This window comes from Vanacampus margaritifer, chromosome 1, assembly GCF_051991255.1.
Source record: "Vanacampus margaritifer isolate UIUO_Vmar chromosome 1, RoL_Vmar_1.0, whole genome shotgun sequence".
Taxonomy (NCBI): domain Eukaryota; kingdom Metazoa; phylum Chordata; class Actinopteri; order Syngnathiformes; family Syngnathidae; genus Vanacampus; species Vanacampus margaritifer.
Window position 1 is genome coordinate 44354063 of NC_135432.1, and position 23978 is coordinate 44378040.

The following is a 23978-nucleotide window of genomic DNA, read 5'->3' on the forward strand; positions in this document are numbered from 1 at the left end:
TTTTAAGATTTTGACATTTTCACCTTAAGTGTACAATCAGGGGCTGAAAACGCATTTAAAGCAATAAAAAGTTCATTTTGGCTCTCACACCTAAACTAAACGTTGTAGACTCAAAATGTTTGCTGTATTTAGTGTATTATAGCATCCTGAAGATGATTCCAGCATTAATTTCATTGTGCTCATGCTCAATTTTAAGATTTTGACATTTTCACCTTAAGAGTACAATCAGGGGCTGAAAACGCATTTAAAGCAATAAAAAGTTCTTTTTGGCTCTCATACCTAAACTAAACATTGTAGAGTCAAAATTTTTACTGTATTTAGTGTATTCTAGCATCCTGAAGATGATTCCAGCATTAATTTCATTGTGCTTATGCTCATTTTTGAAGATTTTGACCTTTTCACCTAACGTGTACAATCAGGGGCTGAAAACGCATTTAAAGCAATAAAAAGTTCATTTTGGCTCTCACACCTAAACTAAACGTTGTAGACTCAAAATGTTTGCTGTATTTAGTGTATTATAGCATCCTGAAGATGATTCCAGCATTAATTTCATTGTGCTCATGCTCATTTTTAAGATTTTGACATTTTCACCTAAAGTGCACAATCAGGCTGAAAACGCATTTCAAGCAATAAAAAGTTCATTTTGGCTCTCACACCTAAACTAAACGTTGTAGACTCAAAATTTTTGCTGTATTTAGTGTATTCTAGCATCCTGAAGATGATTCCAGCATTAATTTCACTGTGCTTATGCTCATTTTGAAGATTTTGACATTTTCACCTTAAGTGTACAATCAGGGGCTGAAAACGCGTTTAAAGCAATAAAAAGTTCTTTTTGGCTCTCATACCTAAACTAAACGTTGTAGAGTCAAAATTTTTACTGTATTTAGTGTATTCTAGCATCCTGAAGATGATTCCAGCATTATTTACACTGTGCTTATGCTCATTTTTGAAGATTTTGACCTTTTCATCTAACATGTACAATCAGGGGCTGAAAACGCATTTAAAGCAATAAAAAGTTCATTTTGGCTCTCACACCTAAACTAAACGTTGTAGACTCAAAATGTTTGCTGTATTTAGTGTATTATAGCATCCTGAAGATGATTCCAGCATTAATTTCATTGTGCTCATGCTTAATTTTAAGATTTTGACATTTTCACCTTAAGTGTACAATCAGGTGCTCAAAACGCATTTAAAGCAATAAAAAGTTCATTTAGGCTCTCACACCTAAACTAAACGTTGTAGATTCAAAAATATTGCTGTATTTAGTGTATTCTAGCATCCTGAAAATGATTCCAGCATTAATTTCATTGTGCTCATGCTCATTTTTAAGATTTTGTCATTTTCACCTTAAGTGCACAATCAGGCTGAAAACACATTTAAAGCAATAAAAAGATCAGTTTGGCTCTCACACCTAAACTAAACGTTGTAGACTCAAAATTTTTGCTGTATTTAGTGTATTCTAGCATCCTGAAGATAATTTCAGCATTAATTTCATTGTGCCTATTCTCAATTTTAAGATTTTGACATTTTCACCTTAAGTGTACAATCAGGGGCTGAAAACGCATTTAAATCAATAAAAAGTTCATTTTGGCTCTCACGCCTAAACTAAACGTTGTAGACTCAAAATTTTTGCTGTATTTAGTGTATTATAGCATCCTGAAGATGATTCCAACATTAATTTCATTGTGCTCATGCTCAATTTTAAGATTTTGACATTTTCACCTTAAGTGTACAATCAGGTGCTCAAAACGCATTTAAAGCAATAAAAAGTTCATTTTGGCTCTCACACCTAAACTAAACGTTGTAGACTCAAAATTGTTGCTGTATTTAGTGTATTCTAGCATCCTGAAGATGATTCCAGCATTAATTTCATTGTGCTTATGCTCATTTTTAAGATTTTGACATTTTCACCTAAAGTGCACAATCAGGTTGAAAACGCATTTCAAGCAACAAAAAGTTCATTTTGGCTCTCACACCTAAACTAAACGTTGTAGACTCAAAATTTTTGCTGTATTTAGTGTATTCTAGCATCCTGAAGATGATTCCAGCATTAATTTCATTGTGCTTATGCTCATTTTGAAGATTTTGACATTTTCACCTTAAGTGTACAATCAGGGGCTGAAAACGCGTTTAAAGCAATAAAAAGTTCATTTTGGCTCTCACACCTAAACTAAACGTTGTAGACTCAAAAATGTTGCTGTATTTAGTGTATTCTAGCATCCTGAAGATGTTTCCAGCATAAATTTCATTGTGCTCATGCTCATTTTTAAGATTTTGACATTTTCACCTAAAGTGCACAATCAGGCTGAAAACGCATTTAAAGCAATAAAAAGTTCATTTTGGCTCTCACACCTAAACTAAACGTTGTAGACTCAAAATGTTTGCTGTATTTAGTGTATTATAGCATCCTGAAGATGATTCCAGCATTAATTTCATTGTGCTCATGCTCAATTTTAAGATTTTGACATTTTCACCTTAAGTGTACAATCAGGTGCTCAAAACGCATTTAAAGCAATAAAAAGTTCATTTTGGCTCTCACACCTAAACTAAACGTTGTAGACTCAAAATGTTTGCTGTATTTAGTGTATTCTAGTATCCTGAAGATGATTCCAGCATTAATTTCATTGTGCTTATGCTCATTTTGAGAATTTTGACATTTTCACCTTAAGTGTACAATCCGGGGCTGAAAATGCGTTTAAAGCAATAAAAAGTTCATTTTGGCTCTCACACCTAAACTAAACGTTGCAGACTCAAAATTTTTGCTGTATTTAGTGTATTCTAGCATCCTGAAGATGATTCCAGCATTAATTTCATTGTGCTTATGCTCATTTTGAAGAATTTGACATTTTCACCTTAAGTGTACAATCAGGGGCTGAAAACGCATTTAAAGCAATAAAAAGTTCATTTTGGCTCTCACACCTAAACTAAACGTTGTAGACTCAAAATTTTTGTTGTATTTAGTGTATTCTAGCATCCTGAAGATAATTTCAGCATTAATTTCATTGTGCTTATTCTCAATTTTAAGATTTTGACATTTTCACCTTAAGTGTACAATCAGGGGCTGAAAACGCATTTAAAGCAATAAAAAGTTCATTTTGGCTCTCACACCTAAACTAAACGTTGTAGACTCAAAATGTTTGCTGTATTTAGTGTATTATAGCATCCTGAAGATGATTCCAGCATTAATTTCATTGTGCTCATGCTCAATTTTAAGATTTTGACATTTTCACCTTAAGTGTACAATCAGGGGCTGAAAACGCATTTAAAGCAATAAAAAGTTCTTTTTGGCTCTCATACCTAAACTAAACGTTGTAGAGTCAAAATTTTTACTGTATTTAGTGTATTCTAGCATCCTGAAGATGATTCCAGCATTAATTTCATTGTGCTTATGCTCATTTTTGAAGATTTTGACCTTTTCACCTAACGTGTACAATCAGGGGCTGAAAACGCATTTAAAGCAATAAAAAGTTCATTTTGGCTCTCACACCTAAACTAAACGTTGTAGACTCAAAATGTTTGCTGTATTTAGTGTATTCTAGTATCCTGAAGATGATTCCAGCATTAATTTCATTGTGCTTATGCTCGTTTTGAGAATTTTGACATTTTTACCTTAAGTGTACAATCCGGGGCTGAAAATGCGTTTAAAGCAATAAAAAGTTCATTTTGGCTCTCACACCTAAACTAAACGTTGTAGACTCAAAATTTTTGCTGTACTTAGTGTATTCTAGCATCCTGAAGATGATTCCAGCATTAATTTCATTGCGCTTATGCTCATTTTGAAGATTTTGACATTTTCACCTTAAGTGTACAATCAGGGGCTGAAAACGCATTTAAAGCAATAAAAAGTTCATTTTGGCTCTCACACCTAAACTAAACGTTGTAGACTCAAATTTTTTGCTGTATTTAGTGTATTCTAGCATCCTGAAGATAATTTCAGAATAAATTTAATTGTGCTTATTCTCAATTTTAAGATTTTGACATTTTCACCATAAGTGTACAATCAGGGGCTGAAAACGCATTTAAAGCAATAAAAAGTTCATTTTGGCTCTCACACCTAAACTAAACGTTGTAGACTCAAAATGTTTGCTGTATTTAGTGTATTCTAGCATCCTGAAGATGATTCCAGCATTAATTTCATTGTGCTTATGCTCATTTTGAAGATTTTGACATTTTCACCTTAAGTGTACAATCAGGGGCTGAAAACGCGTTTAAAGCAATAAAAAGTTCATTTTGGCTCTCACACCTAAACTAAACGTTGTAGACTCAAAAATGTTGCTGTATTTAGTGTATTCTAGCATCCTGAAGATGTTTCCAGCATTAATTTCATTGTGCTCATGCTCATTTTTAAGATTTTGACATTTACACCTAAAGTGCACAATCAGGCTGAAAACGCATTTAAAGCAATAAAAAGTTCATTTTGGCTCTCACACCTAAACTAAACGTTGTAGACTCAAAATGTTTGCTGTATTTAGTGTATTATAGCATCCTGAAGATGATTCCAGCATTAATTTCATTGTGCTCATGCTCAATTTTAAGATTTTGACATTTTCACCTTAATTGTACAATCAGGTGCTCAAAACGCATTTAAAGCAATAAAAAGTTCATTTTGGCTCTCACACCTAAACTAAACGTTGTAGACTCAAAATGTTTGCTGTATTTAGTGTATTCTAGTATCCTGAAGATGATTCCAGCATTAATTTCATTGTGCTTATGCTCATTTTGAGAATTTTGACATTTTCACCTTAAGTGTACAATCCGGGGCTGAAAATGCGTTTAAAGCAATAAAAAGTTCATTTTGGCTCTCACACCTAAACTAAACGTTGCAGACTCAAAATTTTTGCTGTATTTAGTGTATTCTAGCATCCTGAAGATGATTCCAGCATTAATTTCATTGTGCTTATGCTCATTTTGAAGAATTTGACATTTTCACCTTAAGTGTACAATCAGGGGCTGAAAACGCATTTAAAGCAATAAAAAGTTCATTTTGGCTCTCACACCTAAACTAAACGTTGTAGACTCAAAATTTTTGTTGTATTTAGTGTATTCTAGCATCCTGAAGATAATTTTAGCATTAATTTCATTGTGCTTATTCTCAATTTTAAGATTTTGACATTTTCACCTTAAGTGTACAATCAGGGGCTGAAAACGCATTTAAAGCAATAAAAAGTTCATTTTGGCTCTCACACCTAAACTAAACGTTGTAGACTCAAAATGTTTGCTGTATTTAGTGTATTATAGCATCCTGAAGATGATTCCAGCATTAATTTCATTGTGCTCATGCTCAATTTTAAGATTTTGACCTTTTCACCTAACGTGTACAATCAGGGGCTGAAAACGCATTTAAAGCAATAAAAAGTTCATTTTGGCTCTCACACCTAAACTAAACGTTGTAGACTCAAAATGTTTGCTGTATTTAGTGTATTCTAGTATCCTGAAGATGATTCCAGCATTAATTTCATTGTGCTTATGCTCATTTTGAGAATTTTGACATTTTCACCTTAAGTGTACAATCCGGGGCTGAAAATGCGTTTAAAGCAATAAAAAGTTCATTTTGGCTCTCACACCTAAACTAAACGTTGTAGACTCAAAATTTTTGCTGTACTTAGTGTATTCTAGCATCCTGAAGATGATTCCAGCATTAATTTCATTGCGCTTATGCTCATTTTGAAGATTTTGACATTTTCACCTTAAGTGTACAATCAGGGGCTGAAAACGCATTTAAAGCAATAAAAAGTTCATTTTGGCTCTCACACCTAAACTAAACGTTGTAGACTCAAATTTTTTGCTGTATTTAGTGTATTCTAGCATCCTGAAGATAATTTCAGAATAAATTTAATTGTGCTTATTCTCAATTTTAAGATTTTGACATTTTCACCTTAAGTGTACAATCAGGGGCTGAAAACGCATTTAAAGCAATAAAAAGTTCATTTTGGCTCTCACACCTAAACTAAACGTTGTAGACTCAAAATGTTTGCTGTATTTAGTGTATTATAGCATCCTGAAGATGATTCCAGCATTAATTTCATTGTGCTCATGCTCATTTTTAAGATTTTGACATTTTCACCTAAAGTGCACAATCAGGCTGAAAACGCATTTCAAGCAATAAAAAGTTCATTTTGGCTCTCACACCTAAACTAAACGTTGTAGACTCAAAATTTTTGCTGTATTTAGTGTATTCTAGCATCCTGAAGATGATTCCAGCATTAATTTCATTGTGCTTATGCTCATTTTGAAGATTTTGACATTTTCACCTTAAGTGTACAATCAGGGGCTGAAAACGCGTTTAAAGCAATAAAAAGTTCATTTTGGCTCTCACACCTAAACTAAACGTTGTAGACTCAAAAATGTTGCTGTATTTAGTGTATTCTAGCATCCTAAAGATGATTCCAGCATTAATTTCATTGTGCTCATGCTCATTTTTAAGATTTTGACATTTTCACCTAAAGTGCACAATCAGGCTGAAAACGCATTTAAAGCATTAAAAAGTTCATTTTGGCTCTCACACCTAAACTAAACGTTGTAGACTCAAAATGTTTGCTGTATTTAGTGTATTATAGCATCCCGAAGATGATTCCAGCATTAATTTCATTGTGCTCATGCTCAATTTTAAGATTTTGACATTTTCACCTTAAGTGTACAATCAGGGGCTGAAAACGCATTTAAAGCAATAAAAAGTTATTTTTGGCTCTCATACCTAAACTAAACGTTGTAGAGTCAAAATTTTTACTGTATTTAGTGTATTCTAGCATCCTGAAGATGATTCCAGCATTATTAACACTGTGCTTATGCTCAATTTTAAGATTTTGACATTTTCACCTAACATGTACAATCAGGGGCTGAAAACGCATTTAAAGCAATAAAAAGTTCATTTTGGCTCTCACACCTAAACTAAACGTTGTAGACTCAAAATGTTTGCTGTATTTAGTGTATTATAGCATCCTGAAGATGATTCCAGCATTAATTTCATTGTGCTCATGCTTAATTTTAAGATTTTGACATTTTCACCTAAAGTGCACAATCAGGCTGAAAACGCATTTCAAGCAATAAAAAGTTCATTTTGGCTCTCACACCTAAACTAAACGTTGTAGACTCAAAATGTTTGCTGTATTTAGTGTATTCTAGTATCCTGAAGATGATTCCAGCATTAATTTCATTGTGCTTATGCTCATTTTGAGAATTTTGACATTTTCACCTTAAGTGTACAATCAGGTGCTCAAAATGCGTTTAAAGCAATAAAAAGTTCATTTTTGCTCTCACACCTAAACTAAACGTTGTAGACTCAAAATTTTTGCTGTATTTAGTGTATTCTAGCATCCTGAAGATGATTCCAGCATTAATTTCATTGCGCTTATGCTCATTTTGAAGATTTTGACATTTTCACCTTAAGTGTACAATCAGGGGCTGAAAACGCATTTAAAGCAATAAAAAGTTCATTTTGGCTCTCACACCTAAACTAAACGTTGTAGACTCAAAATTTTTGCTGTATTTAGTGTATTCTAGCATCCTGAAGATAATTTCAGCATTAATTTCATTGTGCTTATTCTCAATTTTAAGATTTTGACATTTTCACCTTAAGTGTACAATCAGGGGCTGAAAACGCATGTAAAGCAATAAAAAGTTCATTTTGGCTCTCACACCTAAACTAAACGTTGTAGACTCAAAATGGTTGCTGTATTTAGTGTATTATAGCATCCTGAAGATGATTCCAGCATTAATTTCATTGTGCACATGCTCATTTTTAAGATTTTGACATTTTCACCTAAAGTGCACAATCAGGCTGAAAACGCATTTCAAGCAATAAAAAGTTCATTTTGGCTCTCACACCTAAACTAAACGTTGTAGACTCAAAATTTTTGCTGTATTTAGTGTATTCTAGCATCCTGAAGATGATTCCAGCATTAATTTCATTGTGCTTATGCTCATTTTGAAGATTTTGACATTTTCACCTTAAGTGTACAATCAGGGGCTGAAAACGCGTTTAAAGCAATAAAAAGTTCATTTTGGCTCTCACACCTAAACTAAACGTTGTAGACTCAAAAATGTTTTTGTATTTAGTGTATTCTAGCATCCTAAAGATGATTCCAGCATTAATTTCATTGTGCTCATGCTCATTTTTAAGATTTTGACATTTTCACCTAAAGTGCACAATCAGGCTGAAAACGCATTTAAAGCATTAAAAAGTTCATTTTGGCTCTCACACCTAAACTAAACGTTGTAGACTCAAAATGTTTGCTGTATTTAGTGTATTATAGCATCCCGAAGATGATTCCAGCATTAATTTCATTGTGCTCATGCTCAATTTTAAGATTTTGACATTTTCACCTTAAGTGTACAATCAGGGGCTGAAAACGCATTTAAAGCAATAAAAAGTTATTTTTGGCTCTCATACCTAAACTAAACGTTGTAGAGTCAAAATTTTTACTGTATTTAGTGTATTCTAGCATCCTGAAGATGATTCCAGCATTATTAACACTGTGCTTATGCTCAATTTTAAGATTTTTACATTTTCACCTAACATGTACAATCAGGGGCTGAAAACGCATTTAAAGCAATAAAAAGTTCATTTTGGCTCTCACACCTAAACTAAACGTTGTAGACTCAAAATGTTTGCTGTATTTAGTGTATTATAGCATCCTGAAGATGATTCCAGCATTAATTTCATTGTGCTCATGCTTAATTTTAAGATTTTGACATTTTCACCTTAAGTGTACAATCAGGTCCTCAAAACGCATTTAAAGCAATAAAAAGTTCATTTTGGCTCTCACACCTAAACTAAACGTTGTAGACTCAAAATTGTTGCTGTATTTAGTGTATTATAGCATCCCGAAGATGATTCCAGCATTAATTTCATTGTGCTCATGCTCAATTTTAAGATTTTGACATTTTCACCTTAAGTGTACAATCAGGGGCTGAAAACGCATTTAAAGCAATAAAAAGTTCATTTTGGCTCTCACACCTAAACTAAACGTTGTAGACTCAAAATGTTTGCTGTATTTAGTGTATTCTAGTATCCTGAAGATGATTCCAGCATTAATTTCATTGTGCTTATGCTCATTTTGAGAATTTTGACATTTTCACCTTAAGTGTACAATCAGGTGCTCAAAATGCGTTTAAAGCAATAAAAAGTTCATTTTTGCTCTCACACCTAAACTAAACGTTGTAGACTCAAAATTTTTGCTGTATTTAGTGTATTCTAGCATCCTGAAGATGATTCCAGCATTAATTTCATTGCGCTTATGCTCATTTTGAAGATTTTGACATTTTCACCTTAAGTGTACAATCAGGGGCTGAAAACGCATTTAAAGCAATAAAAAGTTCATTTTGGCTCTCACACCTAAACTAAACGTTGTAGACTCAAAATTTTTGCTGTATTTAGTGTATTCTAGCATCCTGAAGATAATTTCAGCATTAATTTCATTGTGCTTATTCTCAATTTTAAGATTTTGACATTTTCACCTTAAGTGTACAATCAGGGGCTGAAAACGCATGTAAAGCAATAAAAAGTTCATTTTGGCTCTCACACCTAAACTAAACGTTGTAGACTCAAAATGGTTGCTGTATTTAGTGTATTATAGCATCCTGAAGATGATTCCAGCATTAATTTCATTGTGCACATGCTCATTTTTAAGATTTTGACATTTTCACCTAAAGTGCACAATCAGGCTGAAAACGCATTTCAAGCAATAAAAAGTTCATTTTGGCTCTCACACCTAAACTAAACGTTGTAGACTCAAAATTTTTGCTGTATTTAGTGTATTCTAGCATCCTGAAGATGATTCCAGCATTAATTTCATTGTGCTTATGCTCATTTTGAAGATTTTGACATTTTCACCTTAAGTGTACAATCAGGGGCTGAAAACGCGTTTAAAGCAATAAAAAGTTCATTTTGGCTCTCACACCTAAACTAAACGTTGTAGACTCAAAAATGTTTTTGTATTTAGTGTATTCTAGCATCCTAAAGATGATTCCAGCATTAATTTCATTGTGCTCATGCTCATTTTTAAGATTTTGACATTTTCACCTAAAGTGCACAATCAGGCTGAAAACGCATTTAAAGCATTAAAAAGTTCATTTTGGCTCTCACACCTAAACTAAACGTTGTAGACTCAAAATGTTTGCTGTATTTAGTGTATTATAGCATCCCGAAGATGATTCCAGCATTAATTTCATTGTGCTCATGCTCAATTTTAAGATTTTGACATTTTCACCTTAAGTGTACAATCAGGGGCTGAAAACGCATTTAAAGCAATAAAAAGTTATTTTTGGCTCTCATACCTAAACTAAACGTTGTAGAGTCAAAATTTTTACTGTATTTAGTGTATTCTAGCATCCTGAAGATGATTCCAGCATTATTAACACTGTGCTTATGCTCAATTTTAAGATTTTTACATTTTCACCTAACATGTACAATCAGGGGCTGAAAACGCATTTAAAGCAATAAAAAGTTCATTTTGGCTCTCACACCTAAACTAAACGTTGTAGACTCAAAATGTTTGCTGTATTTAGTGTATTATAGCATCCTGAAGATGATTCCAGCATTAATTTCATTGTGCTCATGCTTAATTTTAAGATTTTGACATTTTCACCTTAAGTGTACAATCAGGTCCTCAAAACGCATTTAAAGCAATAAAAAGTTCATTTTGGCTCTCACACCTAAACTAAACGTTGTAGACTCAAAATTGTTGCTGTATTTAGTGTATTATAGCATCCCGAAGATGATTCCAGCATTAATTTCATTGTGCTCATGCTCAATTTTAAGATTTTGACATTTTCACCTTAAGTGTACAATCAGGGGCTGAAAACGCATTTAAAGCAATAAAAAGTTCTTTTTGGCTCTCATACCTAAACTAAACGTTGTAGAGTCAAAATTTTTACTGTATTTAGTGTATTCTAGCATCCTGAAGATGATTCCAGCATTATTTTCGCTGTGCTTATGCTCATTTTTGAAGAATTTGACCTTTTCACCTAACATGTACAATCAGGGGCTGAAAACGCATTTAAAGCAATAAAAAGTTCATTTTGGCTCTCACACCTAAACTAAACGTTGTAGACTCAAATTTTTTGCTGTATTTAGTGTATTCTAGCATCCTGAAGATAATTTCAGAATAAATTTAATTGTGCTTATTCTCAATTTTAAGATTTTGACATTTTCACCTTAAGTGTACAATCAGGGGCTGAAAACGCATTTAAAGCAATAAAAAGTTCATTTTGGCTCTCACACCTAAACTAAACGTTGTAGACTCAAAATGTTTGCTGTATTTAGTGTATTATAGCATCCTGAAGATGATTCCAGCATTAATTTCATTGTGCTCATGCTCATTTTTAAGATTTTGACATTTTCACCTAACATGTACAATCAGGGGCTGAAAACGCATTTAAAGCAATAAAAAGTTCATTTTGGCTCTCACACCTAAACTAAACGTTGTAGACTCAAAATGTTTGCTGTATTTAGTGTATTATAGCATCCTGAAGATGATTCCAGCATTAATTTCATTGTGCTCATGCTTAATTTTAAGATTTTGACATTTTCACCTTAAGTGTACAATCAGGTGCTCAAAACGCATTTAAAGCAATAAAAAGTTCATTTTGGCTCTCACACCTAAACTAAACGTTGTAGACTCAAAATTGTTGCTGTATTTAGTGTATTATAGCATCCCGAAGATGATTCCAGCATTAATTTCATTGTGCTCATGCTCAATTTTAAGATTTTGACATTTTCACCTTCATTGTACAATCAGGGGCTGAAAACGCATTTAAAGCAATAAAAAGTTCTTTTAGGCTCTCATACCTAAACTAAACGTTGTAGAGTCAAAATTTTTACTGTATTTAGTGTATTCTAGCATCCTGAAGATGATTCCAGCATTATTTACACTGTGCTTATGCTCATTTTTGAAGATTTTGACCTTTTCACCTAACATGTACAATCAGGGGCTGAAAACGCATTTAAAGCAATAAAAAGTTCATTTTGGCTCTCACACCTAAACTAAACGTTGTAGACTCAAAATGTTTGCTGTATTTAGTGTATTATAGCATCCTGAAGATGATTCCAGCATTAATTTCATTGTGCTCATGCTTGATTTTAAGATTTTGACATTTTCACCTTAAGTGTACAATCAGGTGCTCAAAACGCATTTAAAGCAATAAAAGTTCATTTTGGCTCTCACACCTAAACTAAACATTGTAGACTCAAAATTGTTGCTGTATTTAGTGTATTCTAGCATCCTGAAGATGATTCCAGCATTAATTTCATTGTGCTTATGCTCATTTTGAAGATTTTGACATTTTCACCTTAAGTGTACAATCAGGGGCTGAAAACGCGTTTAAAGCAATAAAAAGTTCATTTTGGCTCTCACACCTAAACTAAACGTTGTAGACTCAAAATGTTTGCTGTATTTAGTGTATTCTAGTATCCTGAAGATGATTCCAGCATTAATTTCATTGTGCTTATGCTCATTTTGAGAATTTTGACATTTTCACCTTAAGTGTACAATCAGGTGCTCAAAATGCGTTTAAAGCAATAAAAAGTTCATTTTTGCTCTCACACCTAAACTAAACGTTGTAGACTCAAAATTTTTGCTGTATTTAGTGTATTCTAGCATCCTGAAGATGATTCCAGCATTAATTTCATTGCGCTTATGCTCATTTTGAAGATTTTGACATTTTCACCTTAAGTGTACAATCAGGGGCTGAAAACGCATTTAAAGCAATAAAAAGTTCATTTTGGCTCTCACACCTAAACTAAACGTTGTAGACTCAAAATTTTTGCTGTATTTAGTGTATTCTAGCATCCTGAAGATAAATTCAGCATTAATTTCATTGTGCTTATTCTCAATTTTAAGATTTTGACATTTTCACCTTAAGTGTACAATCAGGGGCTGAAAACGCATGTAAAGCAATAAAAAGTTCATTTTGGCTCTCACACCTAAACTAAACGTTGTAGACTCAAAATGGTTGCTGTATTTAGTGTATTATAGCATCCTGAAGATGATTCCAGCATTAATTTCATTGTGCACATGCTCATTTTTAAGATTTTGACATTTTCACCTAAAGTGCACAATCAGGCTGAAAACGCATTTCAAGCAATAAAAAGTTCATTTTGGCTCTCACACCTAAACTAAACGTTGTAGACTCAAAATTTTTGCTGTATTTAGTGTATTCTAGCATCCTGAAGATGATTCCAGCATTAATTTCATTGTGCTTATGCTCATTTTGAAGATTTTGACATTTTCACCTTAAGTGTACAATCAGGGGCTGAAAACGCGTTTAAAGCAATAAAAAGTTCATTTTGGCTCTCACACCTAAACTAAACGTTGTAGACTCAAAAATGTTTTTGTATTTAGTGTATTCTAGCATCCTAAAGATGATTCCAGCATTAATTTCATTGTGCTCATGCTCATTTTTAAGATTTTGACATTTTCACCTAAAGTGCACAATCAGGCTGAAAACGCATTTAAAGCATTAAAAAGTTCATTTTGGCTCTCACACCTAAACTAAACGTTGTAGACTCAAAATGTTTGCTGTATTTAGTGTATTATAGCATCCCGAAGATGATTCCAGCATTAATTTCATTGTGCTCATGCTCAATTTTAAGATTTTGACATTTTCACCTTAAGTGTACAATCAGGGGCTGAAAACGCATTTAAAGCAATAAAAAGTTATTTTTGGCTCTCATACCTAAACTAAACGTTGTAGAGTCAAAATTTTTACTGTATTTAGTGTATTCTAGCATCCTGAAGATGATTCCAGCATTATTTACACTGTGCTTATGCTCAATTTTAAGATTTTGACATTTTCACCTAACATGTACAATCAGGGGCTGAAAACGCATTTAAAGCAATAAAAAGTTCATTTTGGCTCTCACACCTAAACTAAACGTTGTAGACTCAAAATGTTTGCTGTATTTAGTGTATTATAGCATCCTGAAGATGATTCCAGCATTAATTTCATTGTGCTCATGCTTAATTTTAAGATTTTGACATTTTCACCTTAAGTGTACAATCAGGTGCTCAAAACGCATTTAAAGCAATAAAAAGTTCATTTTGGCTCTCACACCTAAACTAAACGTTGTAGACTCAAAATGTTTGCTGTATTTAGTGTATTATAGCATCCTGAAGATGATTCCAGCATTAATTTCATTGTGCTCATGCTTAATTTTAAGATTTTGACATTTTCACCTTAAGTGTACAATCAGGTGCTCAAAACGCATTTAAAGCAATAAAAGTTCATTTTGGCTCTCACACCTAAACTAAACGTTGTAGACTCAAAATTGTTGCTGTATTTAGTGAATTCTAGCATCCTGAAGATGATTCCAGCATTAATTTCATTGTGCTTATTCTCAATTTTAAGATTTTGACATTTTCACCTTAAGTGTACAATCAGGGGCTGAAAACGCATTTAAAGCAATAAAAAGTTATTTTTGGCTCTCATACCTAAACTAAACGTTGTAGAGTCAAAATTTTTACTGTATTTAGTGTATTCTAGCATCCTGAAGATGATTCCAGCATTAAATTCATTGTGCTTATGCTCATATTGAAGATTTTGAAATTTTCACCTTAAGTGTACAATCAGGGGCTGAAAACGCATTTAAAGCAATAAAAAGTTCATTTTGGCTCTCACACCTAAACTAAACGTTGTAGACTCAAAAATTTTACTGTATTTAGTGTATTCTAGCATCCTGAAGATGATTCCAGCATTAATTTCATTGTGCTTATGCTCATATTGAAGATTTTGACATTTTCACCTTTAGTGTACAATCAGGGGCTGAAAACGCATTTAAAGCAATAAAAAGTTCATTTTGGCTCTCACACCTAAACTAAACGTTGTAGACTCAAAAATTTTACTGTATTTAGTGTATTCTAGCATCCTGAAGATGATTCCAGCATTAATTTCATTGTGCTCATGCTCATTTTTAAGATTTTGACCTTTTCACCTAAAGTGCACAATCAGGCTGAAAACGCATTTCAAGCAATAAAAAGTTCATGTTGTCTCTTACACCTAAACTAAACGTTGTAGACTCAAAATTTTTGCTGTATTTAGTGTATTCTAGCATCCTGAAGATGATTCCAGCATTAAATTCATTGTGCTTATGCTCATATTGAAGATTTTGACATTTTCACCTTAAGTGTACAATCAGGGGCTGAAAACGCATTTAAAGCAATAAAAAGTTCATTTTGGCTCTCACACCTAAACTAAACGTTGTAGACTCAAAAATTTTACTGTATTTAGTGTATTCTAGCATCCTGAAGATGATTCCAGCATTAATTTCATTGTGCTCATGCTCATTTTTAAGATTTTGACATTTTCACCTAAAGTGCACAATCAGGCTGAAAACGCATTTAAAGCAATAAAAAGTTAATTTTGGCTCTCACACCTAAAATAAACGTTGTAGACTCAAAAATGTTGCTGTATTTAGTGTATTCTAGCATCCTGAAGATGATTCCAGCATTAATTTCATTGTGCTCATGCTCATTTTTAAGATTTTGACATTTTCACCTTAAGTGCACAATCAGGCTGAAAACACATTTAAAGCAATAAAAAGATCAGTTTGGCTCTCACACCTAAACTAAACGTTGTAGACTCAAAATTTTTGCTGTATTTAGTGTATTCTAGCATCCTGAAGATAATTTCAGCATTAATTTCAATGTGCCTATTCTCAATTTTAAGATTTTGACATTTTCACCTTAAGTGTACAATCAGGGGCTGAAAACGCATTTAAATCAATAAAAAGTTAATTTTGGCTCTCACGCCTAAACTAAACGTTGTAGACTCAAAATGTTTGCTGTATTTAGTGTATTATAGCATCCTGAAGATGATTCCAGCATTAATTTCAATGTGCTCATGCTCAATTTTAAGATTTTGACATTTTCACCTTAAGTGTACAATCAGGTGCTCAAAACGCATTTAAAGCAATAAAAAGTTCATTTTGGCTCTCACACCTAAACTAAACGTTGTAGACTCAAAATGTTTGCTGTATTTAGTGTATTATAGCATCCTGAAGATGATTCCAGCATTAAATTCATTGTGCTTATGCTCATATTGAAGATTTTGAAATTTTCACCTTAAGTGTACAATCAGGGGCTGAAAACGCATTTAAAGCAATAAAAAGTTCATTTTGGCTCTCACACCTAAACTAAACGTTGTAGACTCAAAAATTTTACTGTATTTAGTGTATTCTAGCATCCTGAAGATGATTCCAGCATTAATTTCATTGTGCTCATGCTCATTTTTAAGATTTTGACATTTTCACCTAAAGTGCACAATCAGGCTGAAAACGCATTTAAAGCAATAAAAAGTTAATTTTGGCTCTCACACCTAAACTAAACGTTGTAGACTCAAAAATGTTGCTGTATTTAGTGTATTCTAGCATCCTGAAGATGATTCCAGCATTAATTTCATTGTGCTCATGCTCATTTTTAAGATTTTGACATTTTCACCTTAAGTGTACAATCAGGCTGAAAACACATTTAAAGCAATAAAAAGATCAGTTTGGCTCTCACACCTAAACTAAACGTTGTAGACTCAAAATTTTTGCTGTATTTAGTGTATTCTAGCATCCTGAAGATAATTTCAGCATTAATTTCAATGTGCCTATTCTCAATTTTAAGATTTTGACATTTTCACCTTAAGTGTACAATCAGGGGCTGAAAACGCATTTAAATCAATAAAAAGTTAATTTTGGCTCTCACGCCTAAACTAAACGTTGTAGACTCAAAATGTTTGCTGTATTTAGTGTATTATAGCATCCTGAAGATGATTCCAGCATTAATTTCATTGTGCTCATGCTCAATTTTAAGATTTTGACATTTTCACCTTAAGTGTACAATCAGGTGCTCAAAACGCATTTAAAGCAATAAAAAGTTCATTTTGGCTCTCACACCTAAACTAAACGTTGTAGACTCAAAATTTTTGCTGTATTTAGTGTATTCTAGCATCCTGAAGATGATTCCAGCATTAAATTCATTGTGCTTATGCTCATATTGAAGATTTTGACATTTTCACCTTAAGTGTACAATCAGGGGCTGAAAACGCATTTAAAGCAATAAAAAGTTCATTTTGGCTCTCACACCTAAACTAAACGTTGTAGACTCAAAATGTTTGCTGTATTTAGTGTATTCTAGTATCCTGAAGATGATTCCAGCATTAATTTCATTGTGCTTATGCTCATTTTGAGAATTTTGACATTTTCACCTTAAGTGTACAATCCGGGGCTGAAAATGCGTTTAAAGCAATAAAAAGTTCATTTTGGCTCTCACACCTAAACTAAACGTTGTAGACTCAAAATTTTTGCTGTATTTAGTGTATTCTAGCATCCTGAAGATGATTCCAGCATTAATTTCATTGTGCTTATGCTCATTTTGAAGATTTTGACATTTTCACCTTAAGTGTACAATCAGGGGCTGAAAACGCGTTTAAAGCAATAAAAAGTTCATTTTGGCTCTCACACCTAAACTAAACGTTGTAGACTCAAAATTTTTGCTGTATTTAGTGTATTCTAGCATCCTGAAGATAATTTCAGCATTAATTTCATTGTGCTTATTCTCAATTTTAAGATTTTGACATTTTCACCTTAAGTGTACAATCAGGGGCTGAAAACGCATTTAAAGCAATAAAAAGTTCATTTTGGCTCTCACACCTAAACTAAACGTTGTAGACTCAAAATGTTTGCTGTATTTAGTGTATTATAGCATCCTGAAGATGATTCCAGCATTAATTTCATTGTGCTCATGCTCATTTTTAAGATTTTGACATTTTCACCTAAAGTGCACAATCAGGCTGAAAACGCATTTCAAGCAATAAAAAGTTCATTTTGGCTCTCACACCTAAACTAAACGTTGTAGACTCAAAATTTTTGCTGTATTTAGTGTATTCTAGCATCCTGAAGATGATTCCAGCATTAATTTCATTGGGCTTATGCTCATTTTGAAGATTTTGACATTTTCACCTTAAGTGTACAATCAGGGGCTGAAAACGCGTTTAAAGCAATAAAAAGTTCATTTTGGCTCTCACACCTAAACTAAACGTTGTAGACTCAAAAATGTTGCTGTATTTAGTGTATTCTAGCATCCTGAAGATGATTCCAGCATTAATTTCATTGTGCTCATGCTCATTTTTAAGATTTTGACATTTTCACCTAAAGTGCACAATCAGGCTGAAAACGCATTTAAAGCAATAAAAAGTTAATTTTGGCTCTCACACCTAAACTAAACATTGTAGACTCAAAAATGTTGCTGTATTTAGTGTATTCTAGCATCCTGAAGATGATTCCAGCATTAATTTCATTGTGCTCATGCTCATTTTTAAGATTTTGACATTTTCACCTTAAGTGCACAATCAGGCTGAAAACACATTTAAAGCAATAAAAAGATCAGTTTGGCTCTCACACCTAAACTAAACGTTGTACACTCAAAATTTTTGCTGTATTTAGTGTATTCTAGCATCCTGAAGATAATTTCAGCATTAATTTCAATGTGCCTATTCTCAATTTTAAGATTTTGACATTTTCACCTTAAGTGTACAATCAGGGGCTGAAAACGCATTTAAATCAATAAAAAGTTAATTTTGGCTCTCACGCCTAAACTAAACGTTGTAGACTCAAAATTTTTGCTGTATTTAGTGTATTATAGCATCCTGAAGATGATTCCAGCATTAATTTCATTGTGCTCATGCTCAATTTTAAGATTTTGACATTTTCACCTTAAGTGTACAATCAGGTGCTCAAAACGCATTTAAAGCAATAAAAAGTTCATTTTGGCTCTCACACCTAAACTAAACGTTGTAGACTCAAAATTGTTGCTGTATTTAGTGTATTCTAGCATCCTGAAGATGATTCCAACATTAATTTCATTGTGCTTATGCTCATTTTTGAAGATTTTGACCTTTTCACCTAACGTGTACAAGCAGGGGCTGAAAACGCATTTAAAGCAATAAAAAGTTCATTTTGGCTCTCACACCTAAACTAAACGTTGTAGACTCAAAATTTTTGCTGTATTTAGTGTATTCTAGCATCCTGAAGATGATTCCAGCATTAAATTCATTGTGCTTATGCTCATATTGAAGATTTTGACATTTTCACCTTAAGTGTACAATCAGGGGCTGAAAACGCATTTAAAGCAATAAAAAGTTCATTTTGGCTCTCACACCTAAACTAAACGTTGTAGACTCAAAATGTTTGCTGTATTTAGTGTATTCTAGTATCCTGAAGATGATTCCAGCATTAATTTCATTGTGCTTATGCTCATTTTGAGAATTTTGACATTTTCACCTTAAGTGTACAATCCGGGGCTGAAAATGCGTTTAAAGCAATAAAAAGTTCATTTTGGCTCTCACACCTAAACTAAACGTTGTAGACTCAAAATTTTTGCTGTATTTAGTGTATTCTAGCATCCTGAAGATGATTCCAGCATTAATTTCATTGTGCTTATGCTCATTTTGAAGATTTTGACATTTTCACCTTAAGTGTACAATCAGGGGCTGAAAACGCGTTTAAAGCAATAAAAAGTTCATTTTGGCTCTCACACCTAAACTAAACGTTGTAGACTCAAAATTTTTGCTGTATTTAGTGTATTCTAGCATCCTGAAGATAATTTCAGCATTAATTTCATTGTGCTTATTCTCAATTTTAAGATTTTGACATTTTCACCTTAAGTGTACAATCAGGGGCTGAAAACGCATTTAAAGCAATAAAAAGTTCATTTTGGCTCTCACACCTAAACTAAACGTTGTAGACTCAAAATGTTTGCTGTATTTAGTGTATTATAGCATCCTGAAGATGATTCCAGCATTAATTTCATTGTGCTCATGCTCATTTTTAAGATTTTGACATTTTCACCTAAAGTGCACAATCAGGCTGAAAACGCATTTCAAGCAATAAAAAGTTCATTTTGGCTCTCACACCTAAACTAAACGTTGTAGACTAAAAATTTTTGCTGTATTTAGTGTATTCTAGCATCCTGAAGATGATTCCAGCATTAATTTCATTGTGCTCATGCTCATTTTTAAGATTTTGACATTTTCACCTAAAGTGCACAATCAGGCTGAAAACGCATTTAAAGCAATAAAAAGTTAATTTTGGCTCTCACACCTAAACTAAACATTGTAGACTCAAAAATGTTGCTGTATTTAGTGTATTCTAGCATCCTGAAGATGATTCCAGCATTAATTTCATTGTGCTCATGCTCATTTTTAAGATTTTGACATTTTCACCTTAAGTGCACAATCAGGCTGAAAACACATTTAAAGCAATAAAAAGATCAGTTTGGCTCTCACACCTAAACTAAACGTTGTACACTCAAAATTTTTGCTGTATTTAGTGTATTCTAGCATCCTGAAGATAATTTCAGCATTAATTTCAATGTGCCTATTCTCAATTTTAAGATTTTGACATTTTCACCTTAAGTGTACAATCAGGGGCTGAAAACGCATTTAAATCAATAAAAAGTTAATTTTGGCTCTCACGCCTAAACTAAACGTTGTAGACTCAAAATTTTTGCTGTATTTAGTGTATTATAGCATCCTGAAGATGATTCCAGCATTAATTTCATTGTGCTCATGCTCAATTTTAAGATTTTGACATTTTCACCTTAAGTGTACAATCAGGTGCTCAAAACGCATTTAAAGCAATAAAAAGTTCATTTTGGCTCTCACACCTAAACTAAACGTTGTAGACTCAAAATTGTTGCTGTATTTAGTGTATTCTAGCATCCTGAAGATGATTCCAACATTAATTTCATTGTGCTTATGCTCATTTTTGAAGATTTTGACCTTTTCACCTAACGTGTACAAGCAGGGGCTGAAAACGCATTTAAAGCAATAAAAAGTTCATTTTGGCTCTCACACCTAAACTAAACGTTGTAGACTCAAAATTTTTGCTGTATTTAGTGTATTCTAGCATCCTGAAGATGATTCCAGCATTAAATTCATTGTGCTTATGCTCATATTGAAGATTTTGACATTTTCACCTTAAGTGTACAATCAGGGGCTGAAAACGCATTTAAAGCAATAAAAAGTTCATTTTGGCTCTCACACCTAAACTAAACGTTGTAGACTCAAAATGTTTGCTGTATTTAGTGTATTCTAGTATCCTGAAGATGATTCCAGCATTAATTTCATTGTGCTTATGCTCATTTTGAGAATTTTGACATTTTCACCTTAAGTGTACAATCCGGGGCTGAAAATGCGTTTAAAGCAATAAAAAGTTCATTTTGGCTCTCACACCTAAACTAAACGTTGTAGACTCAAAATTTTTGCTGTATTTAGTTTATTCTAGCATCCTGAAGATGATTCCAGCATTAATTTCATTGTGCTTATGCTCATTTTGAAGATTTTGACATTTTCACCTTAAGTGTACAATCAGGGGCTGAAAACGCGTTTAAAGCAATAAAAAGTTCATTTTGGCTCTCACACCTAAACTAAACGTTGTAGACTCAAAATTTTTGCTGTATTTAGTGTATTCTAGCATCCTGAAGATAATTTCAGCATTAATTTCATTGTGCTTATTCTCAATTTTAAGATTTTGACATTTTCACCTTAAGTGTACAATCAGGGGCTGAAAACGCATTTAAAGCAATAAAAAGTTCATTTTGGCTCTCACACCTAAACTAAACGTTGTAGACTCAAAATGTTTGCTGTATTTAGTGTATTATAGCATCCTGAAGATGATTCCAGCATTAATTTCATTGTGCTCATGCTCATTTTTAAGATTTTGACATTTTCACCTAAAGTGCACAATCAGGCTGAAAACGCATTTCAAGCAATAAAAAGTTCATTTTGGCTCTCACACCTAAACTAAACGTTGTAGACTAAAAATTTTTGCTGTATTTAGTGTATTCTAGCATCCTGAAGATGATTCCAGCATTAATTTCATTGTGCTTATACTCATTTTGAAGATTTTGACATTTTCACCTTAAGTGTACAATCAGGGGCTGAAAACGCGTTTAAAGCAATAAAAAGTTCATTTTGGCTCTCACACCTAAACTAAACGTTGTAGACTCAAAAATGTTGCTGTATTTAGTGTATTCTAGCATCCCGAAGATGATTCCAGCATTAATTTCATTGTGCTCATGCTCAATTTTAAGATTTTGACATTTTCACCTTAAGTGTACAATCAGGGGCTGAAAACGCATTTAAAGCAATAAAAAGTTCTTTTTGGCTCTCATACCTAAACTAAACGTTGTAGAGTCAAAATTTTTACTGTATTTAGTGTATTCTAGCATCCTGAAGATGATTCCAGCATTATTTACACTGTGCTTATGCTCATTTTTGAAGATTTTGACCTTTTCACCTAACATGTACAATCAGGGGCTGAAAACGCATTTAAAGCAATAAAAAGTTAATTTTGGCTCTCACGCCTAAACTAAACGTTGTAGACTCAAAATGTTTGCTGTATTTAGTGTATTATAGCATCCTGAAGATGATTCCAGCATTAATTTCATTGTTCTCATGCTGAATTTTAAGATTTTGACATTTTCACCTTAAGTGTACAATCAGGTGCTCAAAACGCATTTAAAGCAATAAAAAGTTCATTTTGGCTCTCACACCTAAACTAAACGTTGTAGACTCAAAATTGTTGCTGTATTTAGTGTATTCTAGCATCCTGAAGATGATTCCAACATTAATTTCATTGTGCTTATGCTCATTTTTGAAGATTTTGACCTTTTCACCTAACGTGTACAAGCAGGGGCTGAAAACGCATTTAAAGCAATAAAAAGTTCATTTTGGCTCTCACACCTAAACTAAACGTTGTAGACTCAAAATTTTTGCTGTATTTAGTGTATTCTAGCATCCTGAAGATGATTCCAGCATTAAATTCATTGTGCTTATGCTCATATTGAAGATTTTGACATTTTCACCTTAAGTGTACAATCAGGGGCTGAAAACGCATTTAAAGCAATAAAAAGTTCATTTTGGCTCTCACACCTAAACTAAACGTTGTAGACTCAAAATGTTTGCTGTATTTAGTGTATTCTAGTATCCTGAAGATGATTCCAGCATTAAATTCATTGTGCTTATGCTCATATTGAAGATTTTGACATTTTCACCTTAAGTGTACAATCAGGGGCTGAAAACGCATTTAAAGCAATAAAAAGTTCATTTTGGCTCTCACACCTAAACTAAACGTTGTAGACTCAAAATGTTTGCTGTATTTAGTGTATTCTAGTATCCTGAAGATGATTCCAGCATTAATTTCATTGTGCTTATGCTCATTTTGAGAATTTTGACATTTTTACCTTAAGTGTACAATCCGGGGCTGAAAATGCGTTTAAAGCAATAAAAAGTTCATTTTGGCTCTCACACCTAAACTAAACGTTGTAGACTCAAAATTTTTGCTGTATTTAGTGTATTCTAGCATCCTGAAGATGATTCCAGCATTAATTTCATTGTGCTTATGCTCATTTTGAAGATTTTGACATTTTCACCTTAAGTGTACAATCAGGGGCTGAAAACGCGTTTAAAGCAATAAAAAGTTCATTTTGGCTCTCACACCTAAACTAAACGTTGTAGACTCAAAATTTTTGCTGTATTTAGTGTATTCTAGCATCCTGAAGATAATTTCAGCATTAATTTCATTGTGCTTATTCTCAATTTTAAGATTTTGACATTTTCACCTTAAGTGTACAATCAGGGGCTGAAAACGCATTTAAAGCAATAAAAAGTTCATTTTGGCTCTCACACCTAAACTAAACGTTGTAGACTCAAAATTTTTGCTGTATTTAGTGTATTCTAGCATCCTGAAGATGATTCCAGCATTAATTTCATTGTGCTTATGCTCATTTTGAAGATTTTGACATTTTCACCTAAAGTGCACAATCAGGCTGAAAACGCATTTCAAGCAATAAAAAGTTCATTTTGGCTCTCACACCTAAACTAAACGTTGTAGACTAAAAATTTTTGCTGTATTTAGTGTATTCTAGCATCCTGAAGATGATTCCAGCATTAATTTCATTGTGCTTATGCTCATTTTGAAGATTTTGACATTTTCA